We start from the raw sequence: 14,413 nt of genomic DNA, 5'->3' as shown, positions 1-14,413 counted from the left end.
GGACGTGGAGGCGCTAGAGTGCATTATGATTACAGCAATGCCAGTGTTTACAATGCAGAATAAAAGAGTTTGGATTTGGTCAAACTATTTGACCAAGTCAGTTTTTAGGAAAACCCGACAAGTGCTTTTATTTTTTTAGAGATTTTGCAGGTTTGGTAGTAGTGGGGTGAATCTCTCCCTCCACTCGGGGTTTTGGGAGTGGCTCTATGTCCACGATTCCCATTTAAACTCTCAGTGTTGGTTTGGGTGTGTCAGTGTTTTGTTTGCAAGCTGCAGAGCAGGAGCTCTATGTAGGACAGGTCTGAGTGAGGTTAATCACCGAGCCAGGGACAAAAAAGCTGCTGACGCACCCAAGAGGTATGTGATGGAGCAGTTTCCCACGGCAACAGTTTGGACATGGACTGTTTGTATGACTAGGCTGTGAACCGGAGAATATTGCTTACCTTGTTTTTTCAGTTTTCAGGAATAAAGACGTTTTATGTTGAACTTTCTTGGGTCTCTGCATATTTGTTGCACTGTGTGAACAGTGCCGCACTACACTACTTAAAGGGGCAGCGACTGTGCAAATCATTATTCGTCACATTACCCTCTCTGATGTGTGCAGATTTGGGATTCGTTATCAGCCCTGTGTTCAGAGGCCCATCTCCAACTGTCCGACACGCACCTGATGTCGTGACAAACTGTTTCCAACTGCTACATTTTTTTATAGTTTTATTGGGGAACTTTGTGTGTGTAACTGGAGATTAGGAAGAAAGATTGTGACAGAAATATTGGCCATCATGACACAGATTATAGACCGCCAGGAGCACAAACCCTCAGTTGTTGAGCTGTGTATAACCCTGGAGACACCATAGCTATCTGTGTACATTGCATATTTGTTTATAATACTTCTACTGACAAATGCACTTTAATTCAAAGCTTACTGAATGCTCAGACAGCAGAAACCTTTACGATTCAAACTTAAAAATCTTTATGTGATTATGGCAGTGGTAGTTGCCAGGTCATGGCTATATACAAGTGCTTCTCACTAAATTAGAATAATCTTCAAAAAGTTAATTTATTTCAGTTCTTCAATTCAAAAAGTGAAACTCATATAGAGTCATTACAAACAGAGTGATCTATTTAAAGTGTTTATTTCTGTTAATGTTGATGCTTAGAGCCAATGAAAACCAAAACTAATTATCTCAGTAAATTAAAATACTATATAACAGCAGCTTGAAAAATTATATTAAAATCCAAAATGTTGTCCTACTGAAATGTATGTTCAGTAAATGCACTCAATACTTGGTCGGGGCTCGTTTTGCATCAAATACTGCATAAATGCGGCGTGACATGGAGGGGTTAACCTGTGGCACTGCTGAGGTGTTATGGAAGCCCAGGTTGCTTTGATAGCAGCCTTCAGCTCATCTGCATTGTTGGGTCTGGTGTCTGTCATCTTCCTCTTGACAATACCTCATGGATTCTCTATGGGGTTAAGGTCAGGTGAGTTTGCTGGCCAATCAAGCACAGTGATACTGTTGTTTATAAACCAGGTATTGGTACTTTTGGCAGTGTGGACAGGTGCCAAGTCATACTGGAGAATGAAATTTCCATCTCCAAAAAGCTTGTCGGCAGACGGAAGCATGAAGTGGTCTTAAATTTCCTGGTAGACGGCTACGCTGACTTTGATCTTGATGAAACACAGTGGACCTATACCAGCAGATGACATGGCTCCCCAAACCATCACTGATTGTGGAAACTTCACACTAGACCTCAAGCAGCTTGGATTGTGGCCTCTCCACTCTTCCTCCAGACTCTGGGACATGGATTCCCAAATGAAATGCAAAAATTTACTTTCATTTGAAACAACACCTTGGACCACTGAGCAAAAGTCCAGTTCTTTTTCTCCTTGGTCCAGGTAAGACACTTCTGGCGTCATGAGTCATGAGTGTCTTAACACAAGGAATGCGATACTTGTAGCCCATGTCCTGGATGCATCTGTGTGTGGTGGCTCTTGAAGCAATGACTCCAGCAGCAGTCCACTCCTTGTGAATCTCCCTCAAATTTTTGAATGTCCTTTTCTTAACAATCCTTTCAAGGCTGCGGTTATCCCGGTTGCTTGTGCACCTTTTTCTACCACACTTTTTCCTTCCACTCAATTTTCCATTAGTATGCTTGGATACAGTACTCTGTGAACAGTCAGCTTCTTTAGCAATGACCTTTTGCGGCTTACCCTCCTTGTGGAGTGTCAGTGACTGTCTTCTGGACATCTGTCAAGTCGGTAGTCTTCCCCATGATTGTGTAGCCTACTGAAACTGACTAAGAGACCTTTTTAAACACTTAGGAAGCCTTTGCAGGTTTTTTTGTTAATTATTCTAATTTACTAAGATAATGACTGCTGGGTTTTCACTGGTTGCAAGCCATAATCATCAACATTAACAGAAATAAACACTTGAAATACATCACTATGTTTGCAATGACTCTATATAATACACGAGTTTCACTTTTTGTATTGAAGAACTGAAATAAATTCACTTTTTGATGATATTCTAATTTAGTGAGAAGCGCTTGTAATTCAAATAGGGTTTACTTTGTTTACCTCATGACTTGTGTACATTTTAAAATGTTTTTAATTCATTAGGTGGTTTAAACTTATGATTTTCACCCCCTCCACCTACTAACTGGTAATTTCACCAAGCAGTGCTAGGATCCTTCAATGGACTACGGGATGTTTGCCCACATATGGCCACTGATCAGTCACAGTAGTTACCCATGGCACTATTAAAGAGGGGTCCTTCTCTCAGTGTCTCGTTTTATAAATGACAAGGAGTTAAATGGCAGGTGTTAGAGGTTTTCTTATCTTGGCTGTTAGAAAAGGGACTGTGACAGTAGAATAAGGGCAGTTCCTATGTAATCACAATTACTAGTAAAGTACGTGCTAGAGAAAATATCACTTCCTATTTAAAAGGGGGGTCTTTCATCCATTTTTCCCCTATTAAATTAAACATAGTGACATATACTGTAGTGCACCATTATGCTGATTGATTGTTGGCAACATCACCCTGTTTGGCCCTAAAATCCTGCACAGCTTGATTTAGGTATTTAAGTGTACTATATGATGTTGATCATAGTTTAGTAGGGATAAATCTAATGACAGGCTAGCGCTAAAGGGTTTACCTTGTTTTCTTTCTTTAGGAGCGTACCGCTCGCCTTCCTTTTGGCTTCCATTTTGCTCTGGAGTGGTGCACTCCTGATGGTTGACAGACTGTGGTACAGGGACAATGAAGATGGCCTCATCCAGCAATTTGACCAGCTTTACGGTGATACTTGCTGGCTCCACAGCATAGAACTTGTAAGTGGAGCATGCTCCTTGCCTAGGCAACCGGCAACTCTGTAACTACATAGGTGGTTGATAACCTAGGCAATGAGCTGTACACAATAGAATTAAAAATCCCCCTGTTCCAGGGATAAGCAGTAAAGTGCTAAGTTGCTTGTTTTTATAAGCAATTTGTAACTGTATCCATTAAGGAAGATGAGAAACCCCCTATAAAAAGAATTCTGCTGAAATAAAAATATGATTATGTTACATTAGTAAGAGATAAATGAAAGCTTATTGATATTACAGGTATACACAATCTCTAAATTGTCAGACAGACACCCTCCAGGTTGTTACTTAGAATAGATAATTTTATATATTTTCTCTCCTATATCTGCTTGCTTTCATATATTGCAAACATTCACTTTGTTATTATTCAACTAGATGGTAGCCCAATTCTAAAGCATCGGGTATTCTACAATATGTATGTAGTTTATTTATGAAGATTTTAGAATAATACATTGAATACACAGGATTCGCCTGTCGCTGATTGTTCACGGCCAGCCACGTAGTATATAGCACAGCCACGTAGTATATAACAGCCCACGTAGTAAATAGCACAGCCACATAGTATATTGCACAGCCACATAGTATATAGCACAGCCATGTAGTATATAGCACAGCCCATGAAGTATATAGCACAGCCCACGGAGTATATAGCACAGCCCACGCAGTATGTTGCACAGCCCACATAGTATATTGCACAGCCCATGGAGTATATAGCACAGCCCACGGAGTATATAACACAGCCCGCGGAGTATATAGCACAGCCCACGTAGTATATAACACAGCCCACGGAGTATATAGCACAGCCACGTAGTATATAGCACAGCCCACGGAGTTGTTAACAGCCCACATAGTATATAACAGCCCACGCACGCAGTATATAACACATGCCACGTAGTGTATAACACAGGCCATGTAGTGTATAACACAGGCCACGTAGTGTATAACACAGGCCACGTAGTGTATAGCACAGCCCACGCAGTGTATAGTACAGCCACGTAGTTTATTGCACAGCCCACGCAGTATATTGCACAGCCCATGCAGTATAGTGCACAGCCCACGTAGTATATTGCACAGCCCACGTAGTATATTGCACAGCCCACGTAGTATATTGCACAGCCCATGCAGTAGATAGCACAGCCTACGCAGTATATTACACAGCCCGTGTAGTATATTGCACAGCCCGCGTAGTATATTGCACAGCCCACGTAGAATATTGCACAGCCCATGTAGTATATTGTACAGCCCATGTAGTATATTGCACAGCCCGCGTAGTATATTGCACAGCCCACGAAGTATATTGCACAGCCCACGTAGTATGTTGCACAGCCCACATAGCATATTGCACAGCCCATGTAGTATATTGCACAGCCCACATAGTATATAGCAATGTGGGCATCATATCCCTGTTAAAAAAAAGAATTAAAATAAAAAATAGTTATATACTCACCTTCCGTTAGCCCCGGATCCAGGCGAAGCGGTTACCGACGCTCCTCACGCGCTCCGGTCTAAAGAGTGCATTGCGGTCTCGCGAGATGATGACGTAGCGGTCTCGTGAGATGATGATGTAGCGGTCTCACGAGACCGCTACGTCATCATCTCGCGAGATCGCAATGCATGGAGCGGTAACCGGAGCGTCGCGAGGAGCGGGAAAGGCGGTGGAAGGTGAGTATATAATAATTTTTAATTTTTTTATTATTTTTAACATTAGATCTTTTTACTATTGATGCTGCATAGGCAGCATCAATAGTAAAAAGTTAGTCACACAGGGTTAATAGCAGCGTTAATGGAGTGTGTTACACCGCGGCATAGCGCGGTCCGTTAGCGCTGCCATTAACCCTGTGTGAGGGTTGACTGGAGGGGAGTATGGAGCACTGACTGCGGGGAGGAAAGAGCGGCCATTTTGCCGCCGGACTGTGTCCGTCGCTGATTGGTCGTGGCGATGGTCGTGGGCGTTCTGCCACGACCAATCAGCGACTTGGATTTCCATGACAGACAGAGGCCGCGACCAATGAATATCCGTGACAGACAGACAGAAAGACAGACAGAGAGACAGAAAGACAGACAGAAGTGACCCTTAGACAATTATATAGTAGATTCCTTATTATATAAAGAATCTTTTTGTCTGTGAATCAAGCTCAGTACCTAGTCAGGAGAATGGTGCTGTATGGATCATGCTGCATATTTGTGACATGAGTATGTGGTGGAGAACAATTCATTTTATATTATTCTAACATGTTAGTTTGTTTTCACTTCTTGATTGCGGAACTAAATACATTATAGAAAAGAAACTTGTAACAATATCGCACATATGGCCAGATCCCCTGATGGTCTACAGTAAAGGTCCAAGCCTCATGCTTCTAATCTGCTTCCCATGGTTCCAAAAAATGATTGACATCTTTAATTGTACCCATCCCTTGCATATAGAGGTGTCCATAAACAGTGCCACCATCAGCACATTACTGTCCTTACTGTTGTATTGGAGCATTGGCCAACATCAGGGCATTACTTCCCCATCTTGTGCTTCTGCTCATTGGGCCCCAGAGAATAATAACATAGTGCTCACGGGCGCAGGGAGCCTTCCTTTGAGAAGCCGGGCAGCTCTAAGGGACTCTATGATGTGGTGGTGACGGAGTGTATGCAATGACTTAATTGCATATGCATCTGTTATGATCTGGTGGTTTAGGAACAACATGAGACAAGCTCTGAAGGAGGTGGTATCTGTACTGACCGCAAACCCTGAACCTAGCAGCGCAATTAACCCCTTCCCGACCTGTGACACAGCGTATGCGTCATGAAAGTCGGTGCCAATCCGACCTGTGACGCATATGCTGTGTCACAGAAAGATCGCGTCCCTGCAGATCGGGTGAAAGGGTTAACTCCCATTTCACCCGATCTGCAGGGACAGGGGGAGTGGTAGTTTAGCCCAGGAGGGTGGCTTCACCCCCCCGTGGCTACGATCGCTCTGATTGGCTGTTGAAAGTGAAACTGCCAATCAGAGCGATTTGTAATATTTCACCTAAAAAACTGGTGAAATATTACAATCCAGCCATGGCCGATGCTGCAATATCATCGGCCATGGCTGGAAACACTTATGTGCCCCCCCCCCCAGTCCACCGATCGCCCCCCAGCCCCCCGATCTGTGGTCCGCTCCCCTCCGTCCTGTGCTCCGCTCCCCCGTCCTCCTGTCCGCTCCCCCCGTGCTCCAATCACACCCCCCGTGCTCCAATCAAACCCCCCCGCACTCCGATCCCCCCCAGCACAGCGATCCCCCCCCGTGCTCTGATCCACCCCCCCTGCAGTCCGATCCCCCACCCCGTGCTCCAATCCCCCACCCCGTGTTCCGATCCACCCCCCCATGCTCCAATCCACCCCCCCATGTTCCGATCCACCCCCCCGTGCTCCGACGCCCCCCCGTGCCCTGATCTCCCCCCCTTATACTTACCTAGCCTCCCAGGGTCCGTCCGTCTTCTTTGCTGGGCGCCGCCATCTTCCAAAATGGCGGACGCATGTGCAGTGCGCCCGCCGAATCTGCCGGCCGGCAGATTCGTTCCAAAGTGAGTTTTGATCACTGAGATATAACCTATCTCAGTGATCAAAATAGAAAAAATAGTAAATGACCCCCCCCCCTTTGTCACCCCCATAGGTAGGGACAATAAAAAAAAATAAAGAATTTTTTTTTTTGTTCCACTAATGTTGGGGTAAGGGTTAGGGTTAGGGGTAGGGTTAGGGTTAGGGGTAGGGGTAGGGTTAGGGTTAGGGGTAGGGTTAGGGTTAGGGTTAGGGGTAGGGTTAGGGGTAGGGTTAGGGGTAGGGTTAGGGTTAGGGTTAGGGGTAGGGTTAGGAATGTGCACACGTATTCTGGTCCTCTGCGGATTTTTCCACAGAGGATTTGATAAATCCGCAGTGCTAAACCGCTGTGGATTTATCGCAGATTTACCGCGGTTTTTCTGCGCATTTCACTGCGGTTTTACAACTGCGATTTTCTATTGGAGCAGTTGTAAAACCGCTGCGGAATCCGCAGAAAGAAGTGACATGCTGCGGAATGTAAACCGCTGCGTTTCTGTGCAGTTTTTCTGCAGCATGTGTACAGCGCTTTTTGTTTCCCATAGGTTTACATTGTACTGTAAACTCATGGGAAACTGCTGCGGATCCGCAGCGTTTTCCGCAGCGTGTGCACATACCTTCAGAATTAGGCTATGTGCACACGGTGCGGATTTGGCTGCGGATCCGCAGCAGTGTTCCATCAGGTTTACAGTACCATGTAAACATATGGAAAACCAAATCCGCTGTGCCCATGGTGCGGAAAACACCGAGCGGAAACGCTGCGTTGTATTTTCCGCAGCATGTCAATTTTTTGTGCGGATTCCGCAGCGTTTTACACCTGTTCCTCAATAGGAATCCGCAGGTGAAATCCGCACAAAAAACACTGGCAATCCGCGGTAAATCCGCAGGTAAAACGCAGTGCCTTTTACCCGCGGATTTTTCAAAAATGGTGCTGAAAAATCTCATACGAATCCGCAACGTGGGCACATAGCCTTAGGGTTAGGGTTGGGTTGGAATTAGGGTTGTGATTAGGGTTAGGGGTGTGTTGGGGTTAGGGTTGTGTTTAGGGGTGTGTTGGGGTTAGGGTTGTGATTAGGGTTACAGCTACAGTTGGGATAAGGGTTAGGGGTGTGTTGGAGTTAGAATTGAGGGGTTTCCACTGCTTAGGCACATCAGGGGGTCTCCAAACGCAACATGGCGCCACCATTGATTCCAGCCAATCTTGTATTCAAAAGGTCAAATGGTGCTCCCTCACTTCCGAGCCCCGACGTGCGCCCAAACAGTGGTTTACCCCCACATATGGGGTACCAGCATACTCAGGACAAACTGCGCAACAATTATTGGGGTCCAATTTCTCCTGTTACCCTTGAGAAAATAAAAAATTGCTTGCTAAAACATCATTTTTGAGGAAAGAAAAATGATTTTTTATTTTCACGGCTCTGCGTTGTAAACGTCTGTGAAGCACTTGGGGGTTCAAAGTGCTCACCACATATCTAGATAAGTTCCTTGCGGGGTCTAGTTTCCAAAATGGGGTCACTTGTGGGGGGTTTCTACTGTTTAGGCACACCAGGGGCTCTGCAAACGCAAAAAGACGTCCGCAGACCATTCCATCAAAGTCTGCATTTCAAAAGTCACTACTTCCCTTCTGAGCCCCGACGTGTGCCCAAACAGTGGTTTACCCCCACACATGGGGTATCAGCGTACTCAGGAGAAACTGGACAACAACTTTTGGGGTCCAATTTCTCCTGTAGCCCTTGGGAAAATAAAAAATTCTGGGCTAAAATATTATTTTTGAGGAAAGAAAACGTATTTATTATTTTCACGGCTCTGCGTTATAAACTTCTGTAAAGCACTTGGGGGTTGAAAGTGCTCACCACATATCTAGATAAGTTCCTTTTGGGGTCTAGTTTCCAAAATGGGGTCACTTGTGGGGGGTTTCTACTGTTTAGGCACACCAGGGGCTCTGCAAACGCAACGTGATGCCCGCAGACCATTCCATCAAAGTCTGCATTTCAAAAGTCACTACTTCCCTTCTGAGCCCCAACGTGTGCCCAAACAGTGGTTTACCCCCACACATGGGGTATCAGCGTACTCAGGAGAAACTGGACAACAACATTTGGGGTCCAATATCTCCTGTAACCCTTGGGAAAATAAAAAATTCTGGGCTAAAATATTATTTTTGAGGAAAGAAAACGTATTTATTATTTTCACGGCTCAGCGTTATAAACTTCTGTAAAGCACTTGGGGGTTGAAAGTGCTCACCACATATCTAGATAAGTTCCTTTGGGGGTCTAGTTTCCAAAATGGGGTCACTTGTGGGGGGTTTCTACTGTTTAGGCACATCAGGGGCTCTGCAAACGCAACGTGACGCCCGCAGACCATTCCATCAAAGTCTGCATTTCAAAAGTCACTACTTCCCTTCTGAGCCCCGATGTGTGCCCAAACAATGGTTTACCCCCACATATGGGGTATCAGCGTACTCAGGAGAAACTGGACAACAACTTTTGTGGTCCAATATCTCCTGTAACCCTTGGGAAAATAAAAAATTCTGGGCTAAAATATTATTTTTGAGGAAAGAAAACGTATTTATTATTTTCACGGCTCAGCGTTATAAACTTCTGTAAAGCACTTGGGGGTTCAAAGTGCTCACCACACATCTAGATAAGTTCCTTTCGGGGTCTAGTTTCCAAAATGGGGTCATTTGTGGGGGGTTTCTACTGTTTAGCCACATCAGGGGCTCTGCAAACGCAACGTGACGCCCGCAGAGCATTCCATCAAAGTCTGCATTTCAAAACGTCACTACTTCACTTCCGAGCCCCAGCATGTGCCTAAACAGTGGTTTACCCCCACATATGGGGTATCAGCGTACTCAGGAGAAACTGGACAACAACTTTTGGGGTCAAATTTGGGAAAATAAAAAATTGCAGGCTAAAAAAATCATTTTTGAGAAAAGAATTTTTTTTTTTTCATGGCTCTGCGTTATAAACTTCTGTGAAGCACTTGAGGGTTCAAAGTGCTCACCACACATCTAGATTAGTTCCTTTGGGGGTCTAGTTTCCAAAATGGGGTCATTTGTGGGGGATCTCCAATGTTTAGGCACACAGGGGCTCTCCAAACGCGACATGGTGTCCGCTAATGATTGGAGCTAATTTTCCATTTAAAAAGCCAAATGGCGTGCCTTCCCTTCTGAGCCCTGCCGTGCGCCCAAACAGTGGTTTACCCCCATATATGGGGTATCTGCGTACTCAGGATAAACTGGACAACAACATTTGTGGTCCAATTTCTCCTATTACCATTGGCAAAATAGGAAATTCCAGGCTAAAAAATCATTTTTGAGAAAAGAAAAATTATTTTTGATTTTCATGGCTCTGCATTATAAACTTCTGTGAAGCACCTGGGGGTTTAAAGTGCTCAGTATGCATCTAAATAAGTTCCTTGGGGGGTCTAGTTTCCAAAATGGGGTCACTTGTGGGGGAGCTCCAATGTTTAGGCACACAGGGGCTCTCCAAACGCGACATGGTGTCCGCTAACAATTGGAGCTAATTTTCCATTCAAAAAGTCAAAAGGCGCGCCTTCCCTTCCGAGCACTGCCGTGTGCCCAAACAGTGGTTTACCCCCACATATGAGGTATCGGCGTACTCGGGAGAAATTGCTCAACAAATTTTAGGATCCATTTTATCCTATTGCCCATGTGAAAATGAAAAAATTGAGGCGAAAAGAAATTTTTTGTGAAAAAAAAGTACTTTTTCAATTTTACGGATCAATTTGTGAAGCACCTGGGGGTTTAAAGGGCTCACTAGGCATCTAGATAAGTTCCTTAGGGGGTCCAGTTTCCAAAATGGGGTCACTTGTGGGGGAGCTCCAATGTTTAGGCACACAGAGTCTCTCCAAACGCGACATGGTGTCCGCTAACGATGGAGATAATTTTTCATTCAAAAAGTCAAATGGCGCTCCTTCCTTTCCGAGCCTTACCATGTGCCCAAACAGTGGTTTACCCCCACATGTGAGGTATCGGTGTACTCAGAAGAAATTGCCCAACAAATTTTAGGATCCATTTTATCCTGTTGTCCATGTGAAAATGAAAAAATTGAGGCTAAAATATTTTTTTTGTGAAAAAAAAGTACTTTTTTATTTTTACGGATCAATTTGTGAAGCACCTTGGGGTTTAAAGGCCTCACTATGCATCTAGATAAGTTCCTTGGGGCGTCTAGTTTCCAAAATGGGGTCACTTGTGGGGGAGCTCCAATGTTTAGGCACACAGGGGCTCTCCAAACGTGACATGGTGTCCGCTAAAGAGTGCAGCCAATTTTTCATTCAAAAAGTCAAATGGCGCTCCTTCCCTTCCAAGCCCTGCCGTGCGCCCAAACAGTGGTTTACCCCCACATATGCAGTATCAGCGTACTCAGGACAAATTCGACAACAACTTTCGTTGTTCAGTTTGGCCATTAGTCTGAGGATGAAACGCCGAAGAAAAAGATAAATCAATGCCCGTGTTAGCACAAAAGGCCTGCCAAAATCTAGAGACAAACTGAGAACTTCTGTCAGACACAATATTCTCCGGAATGCCATGCAAACGAACCACATGCTGAAAAAACAATGGAACCAGATCAGAGGAGGAAGGCAACTTAGGCAAAGGTACCAGATGGAACATTTTAGAGAATCGGTCACAAACAACTCAGATAACAGACATCTTCTGGGAAACAGGAAGATGCCAAAAGGCAAGGGGTATTGGAATTTGACCGTGATCTTATTAAGAAGACGATAATCAATACAGGGTCTCAAGGAGCCATCCTTCTTAGCAACAAAAAAGAAACCCGCTCCCAATGGTGACGAAGAGGGCCGAATATGCCCTTTCTCCAAAGATTCCTTAACATAGCTCCGCATGGCGGCATGCTCTGGCACAGACAGATTGAAAAGTCGGCCCTTAGGGAACTTACAACCAGGAATCAAGTTAATTGCACAATCACAGTCCCTATGTGGAGGAAGGGAACTGGACTTGGGCTCATCAAATACATCCTGGAAATCCGACAAAAACTCAGGGACCTCAGAAGAGGGGGAAGAGGAAATTGACATCAAAGGAACGTCACTATGTACTCCTCGACAACCCCAACTAGTCACCGACATAGTTTTCCAATCCAGCACCGGATTATATTCCTGTAACCATGGAAATCCCAGTACAACAACATCATGCAAGTTATGCAACACCAGAAAACGGCAATCTTCCTGATGTGCAGGAGCCATGTACATAGTCATCTGTGTCCAGTACTGAGGTTTATCCTTGGCCAAGGGTGTAGCATCAATGCCCCTCAAAGGAATAGGGCTCTGCAAAGGCTGCAAGGAAAAACCACAGCGCCTGGCAAATTCTAAGTCCATTAAGTTCAGGGCAGCTCCTGAATCCACAAATGCCATGACAGAAAAGGACGACAATGAGCAAATCAGGGTCACAGATAAGAGAAATTTAGGCTGTATAGTACTAATGGTAACAGACCTAGCGACTCTCTTAGTACGCTTAGGGCAATCAGAGATAACATGAGCCGAATCACCACAGTAAAAACACAGCCTATTCTGACGTCTGAATTCCTGCCGTTCTATTCTAGTCAAAATCCTATCACATTGCATAGGTTCAGGACTATGCTCAGAGGATACTGCCATATGGTGCACAGCTTTGCGCTCGCGCAGACACCGATGAATCTGAATGGCTAGAGACTTACGCTCAAACCGGCAAGCGTAGGAAAGCCCACCATAACATCTTTAAGGGTTTCAGAAAGACCTTTTCTGAAAATAGCAGCCAGAGCCTCTTCATTCCATTTAGTGAGCACAGACCATTTTCTAAATTTCTGGCAGTATAACTCTGCCGCTTCCTGACCTTGACACAAGACCAACAGGGTTTTTTCTGCATGATCCACAGAATTAGGTTCGTCATACAATAATCCGAGCGCTTGAAAAAATGCATCTACATTCAATAATGCCGGATCCCCTGTTTAAAGAGAAAAAGCCCAGTCTTGAGGGTCACCACACAGCAAGGATATGATGATTTTCACCTGCTGAATGGGATCACCAGAAGAACGGGGTTTCAAAGCAAAAAACAATTTGCAGTTATTTTTAAAGTTCAAAAACTTGGATCTGTCCCCAAAAAACAAATCAGGAGTAGGAATTCTGGGCTCTAAAGCCGGAGTCTGGACAACATAGTCCTGGATACTCTGTACTCTTGCAGCAAGTTGATCCACACGAGAAAACAAATACTGAACATCCATGCCAAAACATATATCCTGAACCGCCCAGATATCAAGAGGAAAAAAAAAAGACAAACCAAAACACAGAAAAAAAAATGGTTCAGAACTTTCTTTTCCTTCTTTTGAGATACATTTAATTCATTTTTGGCCACTTGTACTGTTATGATCTGGTGGTTTAGGAACAACATGAGACAAGCTCTGAAGGAGGTGGTATCTGTACTGACCGCAAACCCTGAACCTAGCAGCGCAACTAAAAATAGCCGTGGGGGGTACCTGACGCTCCCTAGATCCCTCGGCACAGCCTAAGATCTAACTTCCCCTAAAGATGGAAACAGGAAACCTATCTTGCCTCAGAGAAAATCCCCAAAGGAAAGATAGCCCCCCACAAATATTGACGGTGAGAGGAGGGGAAAATAACATACGTAGAAATGAAATCAGATTTTAGCATAGGAGGCCAGTCTAGCTTGATAGATAGGACAGGAAAGGATACTGTGCGGTCAGTATAAAAACTACAAAACAATCCACACAGAGTTTACAAAATCTCCACACCTGACTGAAGGTGTGGAGGGTAAATCTGCTTCCCAGAGCTTCCAGCTAACAGAAATAATCCATACTGACAAGCTGGACAAATATAGAATGCACAGAACAATAAGTCCACAACATGTGGACTGAAATGAGCAAAGCCAGAACTTATCTTTGCAGAACTGGTCAGGAAACCAGGAGAATCAAAGCAGAGATGTGAATCCAGCCAGGAAACATTGACAAGTGGCACAGGCTGAAGAAAGAGCCAGACTTAAATAGCGGAGCAGAAGAGACGATAAGTGGAGGCAGCTGATGACAGCTAACTCCAAGGAGCAGCAATACCACTAGATACCACAAGAGGGAGCCCAAGAGCAGAACTCACAAAAGTGCCACTTACAACCACCGGAGGGAGCCCAAGAGCGGAATTCACAACATGCATCACCATATACGCGTGCCATTCACCAGGGGGACACTAGAAGTGGATCGTAAGGTAGGAAAACGTGTTTTTTTTTTTAAATAAAAGGAATTAAATGGGCTTGGGGAGCAAATGATGATGAATGGGGGTGGGGGACAGTGAATGATGATGTATTGAGGAGGAGGAGCACAAATAATGATGAATTGGTGGTGAGGGATAGCAAATCAATTGAGGGTAGAGCATGGAGGACAGCAAAAGATGAATTGAGGGGGGGACAGCAACAGCAAATGATGACTTGAGGATGGAGGAAGCAAATAATAATGAATTGAGGGTGAA

At 44.6% G+C, this 14,413-nt stretch overlaps 1 long non-coding RNA gene across 1 annotated transcript in view; it reads left to right on the top strand.

Moving 5' to 3' along the window:
* Positions 1 to 263: 263 nt before the first annotated feature.
* Positions 264 to 14,413, top strand: part of LOC138667221 (uncharacterized) — a 95,092-nt gene continuing 80,942 nt past the window's right edge. The window contains exons 1-2 of the long non-coding RNA XR_011318654.1: positions 264 to 357; positions 3,175 to 3,331. This is a non-coding gene — a long non-coding RNA (uncharacterized lncRNA). The remainder of the gene's footprint in view (positions 358 to 3,174; positions 3,332 to 14,413) is intronic.

Source organism: Ranitomeya imitator, chromosome 2 (assembly GCF_032444005.1).
Source record: "Ranitomeya imitator isolate aRanImi1 chromosome 2, aRanImi1.pri, whole genome shotgun sequence".
In the NCBI taxonomy this organism is placed as follows: domain Eukaryota; kingdom Metazoa; phylum Chordata; class Amphibia; order Anura; family Dendrobatidae; genus Ranitomeya; species Ranitomeya imitator.
The sequence above is the reverse complement of the archived record's forward strand: the minus strand, read 5'-3'. Positions and strand labels throughout refer to the sequence as shown.